General features: G+C 39.0%; 1 protein-coding gene across 5 annotated transcripts in view; it reads right to left on the bottom strand.

Annotated features, from left to right (window-relative positions):
* ATF2 (activating transcription factor 2) overlaps positions 1-11,399 on the bottom strand; it is an 86,828-nt gene extending 75,429 nt beyond the window's left edge. For 4 of the 5 annotated variants that reach the window (XM_032407672.1, XM_032407699.1, XM_032407690.1 and 1 more), the window contains exon 1: positions 11,250-11,399. The gene's annotated coding sequence lies outside the window, so the exon portion shown is untranslated. Of the gene's footprint in view, positions 1-11,020; positions 11,201-11,249 lie in introns of those variants that run through there. The other variant, XM_032407681.1, reaches the window with a different exon arrangement.
* Between the last annotated feature and the right edge of the window lie 2,233 nt (positions 11,400-13,632).

Genomic DNA, 13,632 nt, shown 5'->3' with positions numbered 1-13,632 from the left:
TACCATGGGTAAACTTCATTGATGTTTAAAGAAATTGCCATAGCCACCCCATCTTCAGCAACCACCACCTGATCAGTGAAGAGCCACCACGGGCAAAACCCTACACCAGCAAAAAGATTACAACTGGCTGAAAGCTCAGATGATGGTTAGCATTTTTTTTTTTTTAGCAATAAAGGATTTTTAAATTAAGATATGTACAGTTTTTTTTAAGATATAATATTAGCACACACTTAAAAGACTACCGCATAGTGGGGGCACCTGGGTGGCTCAGTCGTTAAGTGTCTGCCTTCAGCTCAGGTCATGGTCCCAGGGTCCTGGGATCGAGCCCCACATCAGGCTCCCTGCTCTGCGGGGGACCTGCTCCTCCCTCTCCCACTCCCCCTGCTTGTGTTCCCTCTCTCGCTGTGTCTCTGTCAAATAAATAAAATCTTAAAAAAAAAAAGACTACAGCATAGTGAAAACATAAATTTTAAATGCACTAGGAAACCAAAAAAATTCATTCCTCTTGCTTTATTGTGGTCATCAGGAACCTAACCTGCCATATCTCTAAGGTATGCCTGTATTTGGATATAATTAACCTGTGGTTAAGGGGTATGGGCTCTGCGGAAGGAGGCAAACACTGCTAATGGTAAACATTCTGGAAAGCAGATATTGTGTCAAAAAACAAGGCTCAGGGGGCGCCTGGGTGGCTCAGATGGTTAAGCATCTGCCTTCGGCTCGGGTCATGATCTCAGTGTCCTGGGATCGAGTCCCACATCGGGCTCCCTGATCAGTGGGGAGTCTGCTTCTCCCTCTCCCTCTGCCTGTGGCTCCCCCTGCTTGTGCTCTATCTCTCTGACAAAATCTTTAAACAAAAACAAAAACAAGGCTCAGAAAGTAGATATTCATGTGAGAAAGGAACTTGACATAGACCCAGAAGAGTCTATGGGTTTCTGGCCTTGTCGGAGGACAGGAGCTAGGCAGGGAGAGGACAGTCTTTTCAAGGCAGTGTTCAAACAGGTGTATGTATTACTGAAGGTACACTAATGCATTCCAAGGGACACCTGAGCAGGATAAGTTTTAAGAAAATTTTTGTATCTTTAATTTCCCTATGTTTCCTTTCCTAAAAATGGTCTACTTTCCCTAAATCCTCATTCTTCCACAGCTCAAAAGAAACCCATACTTCTCACCCATACCAAATCTCGTTACCATGCACTGCCCCCAGGTTGTAAAACCTTCATGGAACAAAACAAGGGGATTATTTAAAAAGTGTCTTAAAGGGCGCCTGGGTGGCTCAGTCATTAAGCATCTGCCTTCAGCTCAGGTCATGATCCCAGGGTCTCGGGATTGAGTACCACATCGGGCTCCCTGTTCCGCGGGAAGCCTGCTTCTCCCTCTCCCACTCCCTCTGCTTGTGTTCCCTCTCTCTCTGTTGAAAAATAAATAAAATCTTAAAAAAAAAAAACCAGGGCGCCTGGGTGGCTCAGTTGGTTAAGCGACTGCCTTCGGCTCAGGTCATGGTCCTGGAGTCCCGGGATCGAGTCCCGCATCGGGCTCCCTGCTCAGCGGGGAGTCTGCTTCTCCCTCTCCCGCTCCCCCCTCTTGTGCTCTCTCTCTCTCCCATTCTCTCTCTCAAATAAATAAATAAAATCTTTAAAAAAAAAAAAAAAAAAAAACCAAAAAGCTCACAAAATCTCTCTTAAAAAATTAAATAAAATAAAAATAAAAAGTGTCTTAAAGCCTCCCTTAATCCAGGCACCATTTAACCTCAGGCTTGTGTCTTTGCCTGTCTTAGAAGTATTTCTGCTAAAGCACTGTGTTTAAGAATGGCATTTTGCCCTGTGTTTAGGAATGTTCTGAATTCATATATATTGTTTAGTGTGATGACAGGAACAATAAAAACTTTTCATTTAATGATTGCTTCTTCCATTCTCAAAATATTGTCCAAAAATGCACTGTCCCGAGAGAGCTCCATGAAGAGAAGAAATCAATAAGAAACTGAGAAAAGTTCAATTTATATTTATTGCAGAGAAGTATGATAAAGTGATCAATACTTTAAAACACATTAAAATCCACTGGATTCAAATAAAATTAAGTTGAAGAAGAGGAAGTTAAATAGGTTAATAAGAGGAATAATGAAAATTTCCAACTGTTAAAGATGAATTAATTCTAGTCTGTTTTTTTTAATTTTTTTTTTCAAGATTTTATTAATTTGACACAGAGAGACATAGCGAGAGAGGGAACACAAGCAGGGGGAGCGCGAAGAGGGAGAAGCAGGCTTCCCCCCGAGCAGGGAGCCCGATGCGGGGCTCGATCCCAGGACCCTGGGATCATGACCTGAGCTGAAGGCAGATGCTTTAACGACTGAGCCACCCAGGCGCCCCTCTAGTCTGTTTTTTAAAACCAATGATAGCATCAAATCACTACTGAAATTAGGTACTTATAAAAAAAAAGTAGTGTCAGTATCTAGAAAAGCCAGAAATTGTACTTTTTTTCAACTATTCAAACTTAAGATGAAAAATTTTAGGATTCAACTTAGTAATGTGCAAGGGTACAAAGTTTATCAAATTTCTTTTCAGGAGCCCATTAGTGTAGTAGGTAGAATGGTCCCCCAACACACCCAAATCCCTGGAAACTATGAATAGTTATATTATATGGCAAAATGGACTCTGAAGATGTAAAAAGATTACAAATCCTAAAACAGGAAGATTATTCTGGGTTATCCAGGTGGCCCAATCTAATTACAGGAGCCCTTAAGAACAGAAAACTTTCTCTGTCTGGAGTCTCAGAGATTCAGTAGTAGCATAAGTCAAAAATATTAGAAGCATGAGGGAGACCTGACTTGTCATTACTGGAGGGGACAGGACTGAAAGCCTTTCAGCTTCTAAGAGCTGAATAACCATCTAAGTGGTTATCAGTCCAAAAGGAATCTGCATTCAGCCAAGAATCTGAACGAACCCGGAAGTGGATTTTTCCCCCAGACACTCTAGCATGGAATACAGCTCAGCCAACAATAAATTTTGGGTTTGTAAGACCCTAAGCAGAAGACCCAGCTGAGCCCACCTGGACTTCTGACCTACAAAAACTGTGAGACAAATTTGTGTTGTTTTAAGATGCAAAATATGTGGTAATTTGTGATGCAGGAATAGGACATTAACAGTGTGAGCAAAAATGTTAAGGTACCCAGGAGGATAGGCTTGTGTCACAAGGCTTCAAGGGCAGCAATACCTTATAGACAAAGAACTCTGTGCTTTAATTTCCTTCCTATATCTTGGTCAAGAGCCACAAAATGCAAAAAGTTATCCTAGAGCAATCCTGGGGTCCTGGGAACATCAGTATGGTCATAGTAACAAAACTTGAACCTAAGAGTTTGAAAACCTGTAACTATGAGCTAGTAACTCCTTTTCAAGGTTAAGGTACCTTTGAGTTTCTATATTAGAAAACTTTTAAATGGTATGATTTCACTATGATCCTCAACAGTAAGAAACAATACACCACTTTAAGTGTTGTCAAAAAGAATAAAGGATAATAATATATACAAAATACATAGTATAGTGCATGGCACTTACATGGTATCTATTATTACAAGTTTTACTGTATTTTACTTGGACATTAAATGTACATTTTCCTATCGCTTAATCAATCCTAATCTTACTACCTTCTTTAAAGCCCCAAACTGAGAACTACATGTTTAATTTTTAAACAAAAGGTTTTTAATCTTTAACCCATGAATTTGATGTTATCCCATAAGGTTATTTGGTATACAATGTTTAGTTCTGTGTAAGGAAATCAAACACCTCAGAAGTGAGAAAAATAGAAGCCCAGCTTTAATGAGGAAAGCAGCTTTTAATTTTGCCCCACTCAGCAGACACAACAGATGTTCTTCACACATATCCCCAATTCCCAAGAGTATATAAGCATTTTGATGAAATTCCTCAAAGTGATGGCACACACAAAGAACACCTCAGACTTTTCCCAATATTGTATTCATGAAAGTATGACTATGTGAGTATTGAGATCAACCCAATATATCAAATATCCTTTAATAAAAATGTAAGTTTTTAAGTTAAACTTCATTTTTTAAGTGAGTCTTAATTATTCCCAGACCTCTAATCCCTAGGTGATATAAGGTAAGCAAGTTCTTGTCTTATAGCCTAAAATTACAACAGAACATTAGAAATATACAAATACAGGGGCACCTAGGTGGCTCAGTCAGTTAGGTGTCCGGCTCTTGGTTTCAGCTTAGGTCGTGTTCTCATGGGTAGTGGGATCTAGCACTGTGTTAGGCTCCACGCTCAGCAGGGAGTCTGCTTGAGGATTCTCTCCTTCCCTCTCCCTCTGCCCTCCCCTACTCAACCACACACTCTCTCTGTCTCTAAAATAAAATAAAATAAATCTAGGGACATCTGGAAGGCTCAGTCGGTTAAGCATCTGCTTTTGGCTCAGGTCATGATCCCAGGGTCCTGGGATCGAGTCCTGCATCAGGCTCCTTGCTCAGCGGGAGCCTGCTTCTCCCTCTGCCTGCCGCTCCCCCTGCTTGTGCATGCACTTTCTCTCTCTGACAAATAAATAAAATCTTAAAAAAATAATCTAAAAAAATACACAAATAAAAAGACCATACAGATTAATGGTTATGAATATGAACAGTGCTAATCCAAATTTTTACTAATAACATCATTTAAGATTTGGTAATCACATCTGTTATATAAAATAATGCCCATAGCATTATTTTCCTAAAGGTAGATGTAAAAAATGTACGTATCTACTATTGTTTTTATTCTAATTGTATTCTTGTATCTTTTATTATTATTGTATTCTTACTAAAAACTTACCTTTTGTACAAGTAAAAAGAAAACAGAAATTCACAGTTCACCAAGAATTACAGTAAGTCCTAGTTATCACTGCTATTAAGAGTATATTGATACTAATTTCTCATTATGAATAAAGTACAAATAAGATAGGGTATAGATTATGTATAATTCCTACTGCAACACTAGTAAGCTCCTCTTCCTCTCAAAGTATATCAAAATTAAGTGAAAGAGATATTACTAAATAAGCTTCAATCCAACATCATATGTCAATAATTATTAAAACCTTCTTTACAAATGATAAAAGACACAGTGACTCTCAACACTGTGATTGAGAACTGATGTTACATTAGTTGAATAATCAATAAAGAACTCAAAAGAACATTAGAAGAAGACATACAGATGGCCAGCAGACACATGAAAAGATGCTCATCATCACTTATCAGGCAAATGCAAATCAAAACTACGAGGTACCACCTTCACACCCATCAGAAGGGCTAAAATCAACAACACAAGAAATAACAGGTGTTGGTGAGGATGTGGAGAAAAAGGAACACCTGTGCACTGTTCATGCGAATGCAAACTGGTACAGCAACTGGAAACCAGTATGGAGATTCCTCAAAAAGCTAACAGAACTACCTTATGAACCAGCAACTGCACTACTGGGCATTTACCTGAAGAATACGAGAACACTAATTCAAAGAGATACATGCACCCCTATGTTTATAGCGGCATTATTTACAATGGAAGCAGCCCAAGTGTCCATTGATAAATGAACGGATAAAGATGATGTGATACACACATATGCACTGGAAGCAGCGCAAAGTGTCCATTGATAAATGAATGATAAAGATGTGATACACACACACCCACACACACTCACTCACTCAATGGAATATTACTCAGTCATAAAAAAGAATGAAATCTTGCCATTTGCAATGACATGCATGGAACTAGAGAGTATTATGCTAAGTGAAATAAGGCAGAGAAAGACAAATACCATATGATTTCACTTGTATGTGCAATTTAAGAAACAAAACAAACAAGAAAAGGGAAAATAAAATGAGAGAGACAAATCAAGAAACAGACTCTTAATTATAGAGAACTGATGGTTACGGGGGGGGTGTAGGGGGATGGATTAAATAGGTGATGGGGTTTAAGGAGTGCACTTGTAGTGATGAGCACAGGGTTAGGTATGTAAGTTATGAATCACTATATTGTACACCTGAAACTAATACTATATGTTAACTAATTAGAATTAAAAAAAGAACAAACATTAGAAATGTGGCATTTTAGCCTGGGTGGCTCAGATGATTAAGCGTCTGCCTTCGGCTCAGGTCATGATCCCAGGGTCCTGGGATCGAGCCCCACGTCTGGCTCCTGGCTCGGCGGGGAGCCTGCCTCTCCCCTGCTCATGCTCTCGCTCTCTCTCTGTATCTCTGTCTCAAATGAATAAATAAAATCTTTAAAAAAAAAAAAAAAAAAAAAAAAAGAAATGTGGCATTTTATTTAATCATCTCTTCCATTATGAAAAGGAAGGAATGAAAGGTTTCACCAAAATGTTTCTAGTGGAATTGGTGGAATAGAAGAAAATGATAATTAGATTTTATGGAAATCATACTGTCACAATTTTATCATCTCAAAATATGAGTAATGCTATACTACATGAGTTTTATATAGAAAAAGTCTGACTTGGGGAGAAAGGGAACAAAAAAATAGGAGATACCCTCTCACATGATTTATGAAAATTCTAACATAGTAAGTTGCACCCAAATTATAAATTCCTATGGAAAACTCAACTTTATTGCCAAAGCTACTAAAGAGATGATTGATGTCTTGCCTTCAAGCTACATCACACATACCTGGAAGGGCTATGGTAGATTATTATCATTTCTGAATGTACTTTTTTTTTTTTTTTAAAGATTTTATTTATTTATTTGAGAGAGAGAGAATGAGAGAGGGAGAACACATGAGAGGGGATAGGGTCAGAGGGCGAAGCAGACTCCCTGCCGAGCAGGGAGCCCCATGCGGGACTCAATCCAGGGACTCCAGGATCATGACCTGAGCCGAAGGCAGTCGCTTAACCAACTGAGCCACGCAGGCGCCCTCTGAATGTACTTTAACAATAATTACCACACCATATACTAAGTATTCATTAGTTCCTGACACTGTTTTAAGCGTTCTATATACACTAATTATTTGAACAAAGCTATGAATTAAGTATTATCTTTAAAAATAAGGAAATTGAAGCACAGAGAAGTTATTATTTGCCCAAGGTGATACAGATGATAAGTGGCAGATCCATGACAGTCCGGCTGATAACTACCCTAAAACACTGATTATATACATACTATGTACCAGAAGACAACACAAAGAAAACTCAATCAATGTGGCTATAACGTACACATTCTTCATTTCAAGGATTACCTATTTGTAAACAAATGTCATTATGATTTTTAATAACTCATAAATCCGTAAGTCAAAAAGTAGCTCTTATATAAAAGTAAACTAGCATAAAACATCCAACATGTAAACCATGTAAAACTACACCAAATTTAAGGATTACTGTTACAACACTGTCAAGTTTCAGTAATCTTTATGAGAGTCAGTGAAATGAAGAAAATATAAAATATACATTATCTGTCCCAGCACACAGATCACTGGTAGGCAAATAACTACAGATTGATACGGTCTACTAAATAAAACTGCTAAATAATGCAACTTATTCCCATTAATAATTCCTAATTAAGCAATCCTACTTTATTAATCAGCGTAACTCCAAAGTTGGTAAAATTATGATAAAATTGGTGCACTCAGATTCTGACAGTATAGACTTGCTCAATCAACTCTTTGGGGAGGCAAAAATCTGGCAATATAGAAACATTTATATCCTTTGACCTAGTAATGTCATTTGAAATTAGTATCCTACAGAAATAATTCAAAATAAATAAAAAGATATACGCATAGAGATGCTCAATTCAATGTTAAAATGGAAACTGAAAACAATCATTTTCCTGTTGGGCATTTAAAATTGAGGAAATTTTAATGGTCAATTGGTAAACTATCATGTAACCATTATAGATCACCAAGGTTAGACAATATGGGGAAATGCTAAAGCTGTAAAAATAAAACATTAACTGTATCTAATGATAAAATTCTGTCAAAGCTATAATATATATGCAGAAATTAGAAGGTGACAAAAATAATGAAAAGTTATTTGTCAGTAGGGCAAACTTGTAGTTGATTTCTAGTAACACTATTTTAAGTGTTCAGTAAATAGAAACATAGCCCACACACAAGAATTAGAAAAAACAAAGGTATAAAATTGGAAGAACAAAGCTATAAAGTTGGAACGACAAAAGTTTAGATTCAGGTAAGCAAACTGAAGAACATTTAAGGAATTTGTAAATTAAGGTAGTATTATAGATAAAGATACACACTACTAGCCAAAGAACCAAAATATACTTGGTATTTTGCCAACTGGCTTTTTGCCAATTTTAATCATTCCCACCCTGTTTTCCCTACTAATCTTGTTGAGAATCTCTGCGGTAATAAGCTACTACTACTGTTAGGAGAGTTTCTATTCCTTGGGTATTAAGACAGAAAAAAACGAGAATCACTATCTTTGTTTTAAGGTAGAGAATGCAGACATGGGTGAATAAGCCTTGCCCCAAAAGCATTCTATTTACATCCCTTCTTGTTACAAAAAAATGTTTTTAATCACTCTACTACCACTGCCAAAATGCCAAGGGGGGAAAAGAAAAGCATCACTTAAACATACTTAAAAGTGTAAACGAATACACATTTCAAGAGTGTTAAAAATAAATGAAAATAGTATATATAAATACGTGTATCTATAATTATATAATGCAGGACACATTTATAGTAATATATGTAAAATAATTCCAATTATTGTTGGCCATAAAGGTCCACAAACTTCCTTAAATTTTTATGAAATTATATTTTACTCTAACTTTTTCATCTTGAGCTCAAGAAACAGAGCAAAAGAAATAAAATGTTTTGTGGGTTTTCCCCTGGACGTAAATAGTGAATACTATCATTAATACCTCTTAAGAATTACATTAAGAAAACATGCAGTATTTTAGGTAAGTCCCTTAGTCTCAAGGAATAGGTGTGAGTTAAAGGATAAACACAGAAATACTAAGTTAAACTACTGACTACAACAATGCAGATTTGTTGCTTTCCTATAGTACATTTTAATTACAGTGAATAGTATAGCAAGTACTAAATGTATTGATTTTTATAAGGATCAGTTGACTATCCAATTATTATTCAATGGGTTTTTGAAAAGAGAGATTGTATTATCTGCTCAAGATGACACAGATAAGATCTACACATTTGATCTAACATGATCTAACAATTTACCAGCAGAGAACATCTAAATCATTAAAACCCAACTTTTTCAAAACACAAAAATTTAGGTAGGAAAAATGTAGACTATTTCTTCAGACTTAATGCTAGTTATTGTAGACATTTGATGTATAGCATAACATTTTTAAAAATGATATTGATAGCTTTCAAATCCTGAATACCAAGAAAAAGCATTGCTACAAATTATGTTAAAGAGCTGACATAATAACCTTAATATGTACTGTTATTTTAGTTTAAATATATGAAGCAAATACTCCACGTAAATACAGGCATTTCTGGATTACATATTTAATAGATTATGGTAAAGTGCCCCAAAGATGAAATAAACATTCTAATAAAGGTTATTTTAAAAAGAATTTCCAGGAAATGCAATCAGATCTACAGAAGGCATGTGTACCTTAAACACACACACAGTTCCTGAAAGCTCCTTCCTTACTGACAAATACAAACACCTATGTGCTAAATTACAATATAGTTCAAATAATTGAAAATTTAATGGCAGTAATCCTCTCAAAAAAGATAAAACAGGTCTTAGGAAAGCAGCATACGAACCACCATAAATTTGTAAAATTCTTATAAATTACTTTACAAAGACTAGGATTTTTGTTATTCAATTATTGATGACCAAAGATTCAAGAACATCCTTAACTCTAATTCTTTATCTGCAGAAGGGCATCTCTATTTTTTTTTAACACACTTTACAAAGATGTTCCCGCAGTTCTGAAGTGTTTAAGTGGATTCCTAAAGTCAGTGTAACAAATTTAATTACAAGATGTAATTGCTACTGTATTTGTCTTTCAGGTCACTTAACCCTGTAGGGCTGAATTTTAAACAAGCTTATCACCTTTATAGTTTTGGTACAATAGACCAAGGTTACATGGCTATTTAAGAATTACACCTAGAAAGGCTATTACTGACAGTGCCCGTGGTTTCTTCAAAAAGGACCAAAAGTGCACTCAGAGGAATAGTTTTTGTTTTGATTTCAAATATGTATATTAAACTTACGCATTGTTAGTCTCCATAATTTAAAATTCCTAAGAAATTATAACTTTCACATAATTTAGGTATTAGTCAATAGGGTGAAGGTCCATGAGGTGTAATCCCTTTCATTCCATCATATTCACAGGAGTTTTGCTCTTCGCCTCAACCAGTTTTAAACTCTCCCTTAAGCAAAGGCAATTTTATACTACCTAAGGACACAAAATAGTCCCTAGCTCCTCCGCCTTCTCCTTCCTCTAGCGAGCTAACACAGAAAATACACACATACACACACACAATCTCTCAGCCCTGTTCCCTAGGGCATCAATAAAAAGAACAGGTTATTTCCCTACAGAGGCCCTGCAGTCCATGCAGGGAGGTAAAAAATGGGGGAAAATACCAGAATCAATCTGCACCCACACCTCAGCCCCGCCCCACCGGGAAAAAGTGGGGGGTGGCGGGAGTGTGAGGGGGCAGAAAGGACAGAAAAGGCCGAGACCTTCAGCTCAGAGGTTCTCCATACCATTTGTTCCATCATGTTCCACCACAGGCAGAGACCCTGACCCTATTTTCTGCTGCGCCTCCCGATCCTCATCCCGGCCACCATCACCTATACACAGTCCCCAACCACTGAGTCCTGGGTGGGGAGACCAGAGCCGGCCCTCTTCCTGCTAATCCAAGGACTGAAGGGGGTCTCCCTGCGCCCTCGCGGACGCGACGTGGAGCCCGGAGACCTCTGAACTAACCAGAGAAGGGGGAAGATAAATCGGGGGGAGGGGTCTAAGAGGAGCCGTTATTCCTTTTTCCTCTTCGTTAGGAAAGCGCGCGAGCGGGGAGGGGCCGGAACAACGAATGCCAGTTACCTAACGGTCCCGCCCGGCCGGTCGGGCTCCCGAAGCAGACGCCGCGCGAGCCGCTGAGGTGGCAGTACAGCCTCAGTCGCCCCGAGGGCTAGGCACTGAGGCAGGAGCGCCCGAGGTGATGGGAAGCGGGGGGTGGGGACTACGGTGAGCGACGTCGCCATGTTAGTGCCTTCTTTCTCCATATCCCTACAGTCTCCATCCCTACGGCCTTCTCCCCATCACGACTCACCTTTCCAGGACACTAGTTCATGCTTCTCTCGGTCGCCACGGAGGCCCGAGCTCAGCCGTGTTTACAAACTACCCCGGGAGGAAAGGGCTGAACCGCACTTTAAAGGCCACGGGCTCCCACAGGCTTCCGTCCTCTCTCGCGAGATCGGACTGACACCACCACCCCCCCCCTTCTCCCCGCCCCACTCCCGGCATCCCCCCTTTCTTCTCGCGCCCCTCCCCTCCACACACACGCCCCTTCTTGCCTCCTTTCCGTCGGAGCGCCTCCGGGTCAGGTGATTCCGTCAGCCTTAAGGGGGAGGGGGCGGTACCTCAGGAGGGCGGGGAAGGAGGGGGCGGGAACCAAAGAACACTCACTAGCTGACGATTGGACAAAGAGCCCGGAGGGCGGGAAGCAGTTCTGGAAGGAGGCGGGACCGCAGAGCCAGAAGAGAGGAGTCTCCGTAAGCCCTGATGAACCCTGCGATTGGCAGGGGCTGGAGACTGGCGTGGGTGTGGGACGCTGTAACAGCTGGATGTTGGGGTCGCGGGAAGGGTTTGACGGTGTGCGGAGAAGTAAGGTGAACTCTGGAAAAGGTTGCGAGTGGCGGGAGAGAAAGCGCGATGAGTCCTCCGAGCTCTGCCACAGGAGCCCGGTATTTTTGTTGCTGTCGCTTCCTGGCCCTGGGTAGGAAGGAGGGCAAAACGTTAGACAGGCGCGCGCCTAAACCCACTTTACTGCCACTCTGAAGCCTGAGACGGGGAGTTTTCGTTAAGCTGAGGTTGAGAAGAGGTGGAGTTTGCAGCAAAGTACCCCCAAGGCCTCTACGCGCCTAAGGCGGGAAAGCAAGATAAGTCGGTTTTGAAAAGAAAAGGAAAAGCCTTTACTTTGGATGGTATTTGTTCGAATTTTCCTTAGCTATAACTGAAACTGATTCTTCCGGCTCCTGAACGCCTGGTACAGTGTAGGATATTAGCATATAATTATGTTCTAAGTAACTTACCAAAAGAAATACAGTGCCCTCCACTATATAACCGTAAGTTAAAACAAACAGTGCAAGGAGTTGTTTATAGGAGAAAATCTTCCATAATAAGGTGTATTCTATTTTATCAGTTTTCTTTTACTTAGTAGTTACAGATTTTAAACATATCAACTTTAATAGAGATAATTTCAAACTTTTAAAATATCAGCAACTCCTTATTAACATTTACAAAGGACCAAAGGACACCAAATGAGAATATGGAATAGAAATGGATCTCTTCCCATAATACTATTCTACTGCTCACTGGGTTACTACAATGACAAAGAAATGTCTGTCAAGCTTTGAAAGTAGCTGTTTAAAAAACGATGGCGAAGGGGCGCCTGGGTGGCTCAGTCGTTAAGCATCTGCCTTCGGTTCAGGTCGTAATCCCAGGGTCCTGGGATCGAGCCCCGCGTCGGGCTCCCTGCTCAGTAGGAAGCCTGCTTCTTCCTCTCCCACTCCCCCTGCTGGTGTTCCCCCTCTCGCTGTGTCTCTCTCTGTCAAATAAATAAAATCTTAAAAATAAATAAATAAATAAAAAAGGATGGCGAAGGAAGACCATTTGATTAATTTAACATGAGGGACAAAAGAGACCATATATAATGTTCTGCAATTGAACAGATATACTCCTGAAAACAGAAGAATAGTGCTGAAAATATTTTTTTAATGTTGTTCTATGATTCTTTATATAACAAATATTTCAACGTTAAGTGTGGGGATATTGATTGTTCAATAAATATGCACAATGAAAAGTATGATCAGGGGCTCCTGTGAAAATTTGTTTTAACTATTTTTTAAAAAGCCATTTTTTTCAGTGCCTTGTTTTTTCATCTATTACGTGACTATAAATTATGAATAAAGTTTATGTGTTAATATAAAATGCACTCTCAAACATCCAAATCAAAGTGAAACTGAAATTATTGGAAGATTGTGAGGTATTGTATTTGAAAGTTAGTAAGTGTGCAGTTCAATAATGGTATCTGGCATAAAAGTGAAATTCTGATGGCACTGAACCTTTTACCAGATTTCTGGCCTGTGTACATATATGTGAGCCAACTCACTCTTTTAAAACTAATTTCATTATTCAAAAGACCAGAAAGAAGCCAGAATATTAACACTGTTTACTTCTCAAGTTAAAATGAAAGTACTATCCCTATCTAATATCAGTGACACTGTAGTAGTGTTTGTATCATGTAGGACTAATTATATCAGTTAAACTTCAGCAGCTCAGATTACTGATTCTGAATATGATGATGGACAAGATGTGCAAATGGCAAATCACAAGTTGTTAGGTCAAGTATATATTCACTAAAACTGCTTCTCTCCAACTCTGAAAATGTCTAATGTGAGGAGAAGAACTATAAATGTTATGGCATTGCAAAA

Source organism: Phoca vitulina, unplaced genomic scaffold (genome assembly GCF_004348235.1).
Source record: "Phoca vitulina isolate PV1807 unplaced genomic scaffold, GSC_HSeal_1.0 scaffold1, whole genome shotgun sequence".
NCBI lineage: Eukaryota > Metazoa > Chordata > Mammalia > Carnivora > Phocidae > Phoca > Phoca vitulina.
This window is presented reverse-complemented; position numbering and strand designations above follow the sequence as displayed.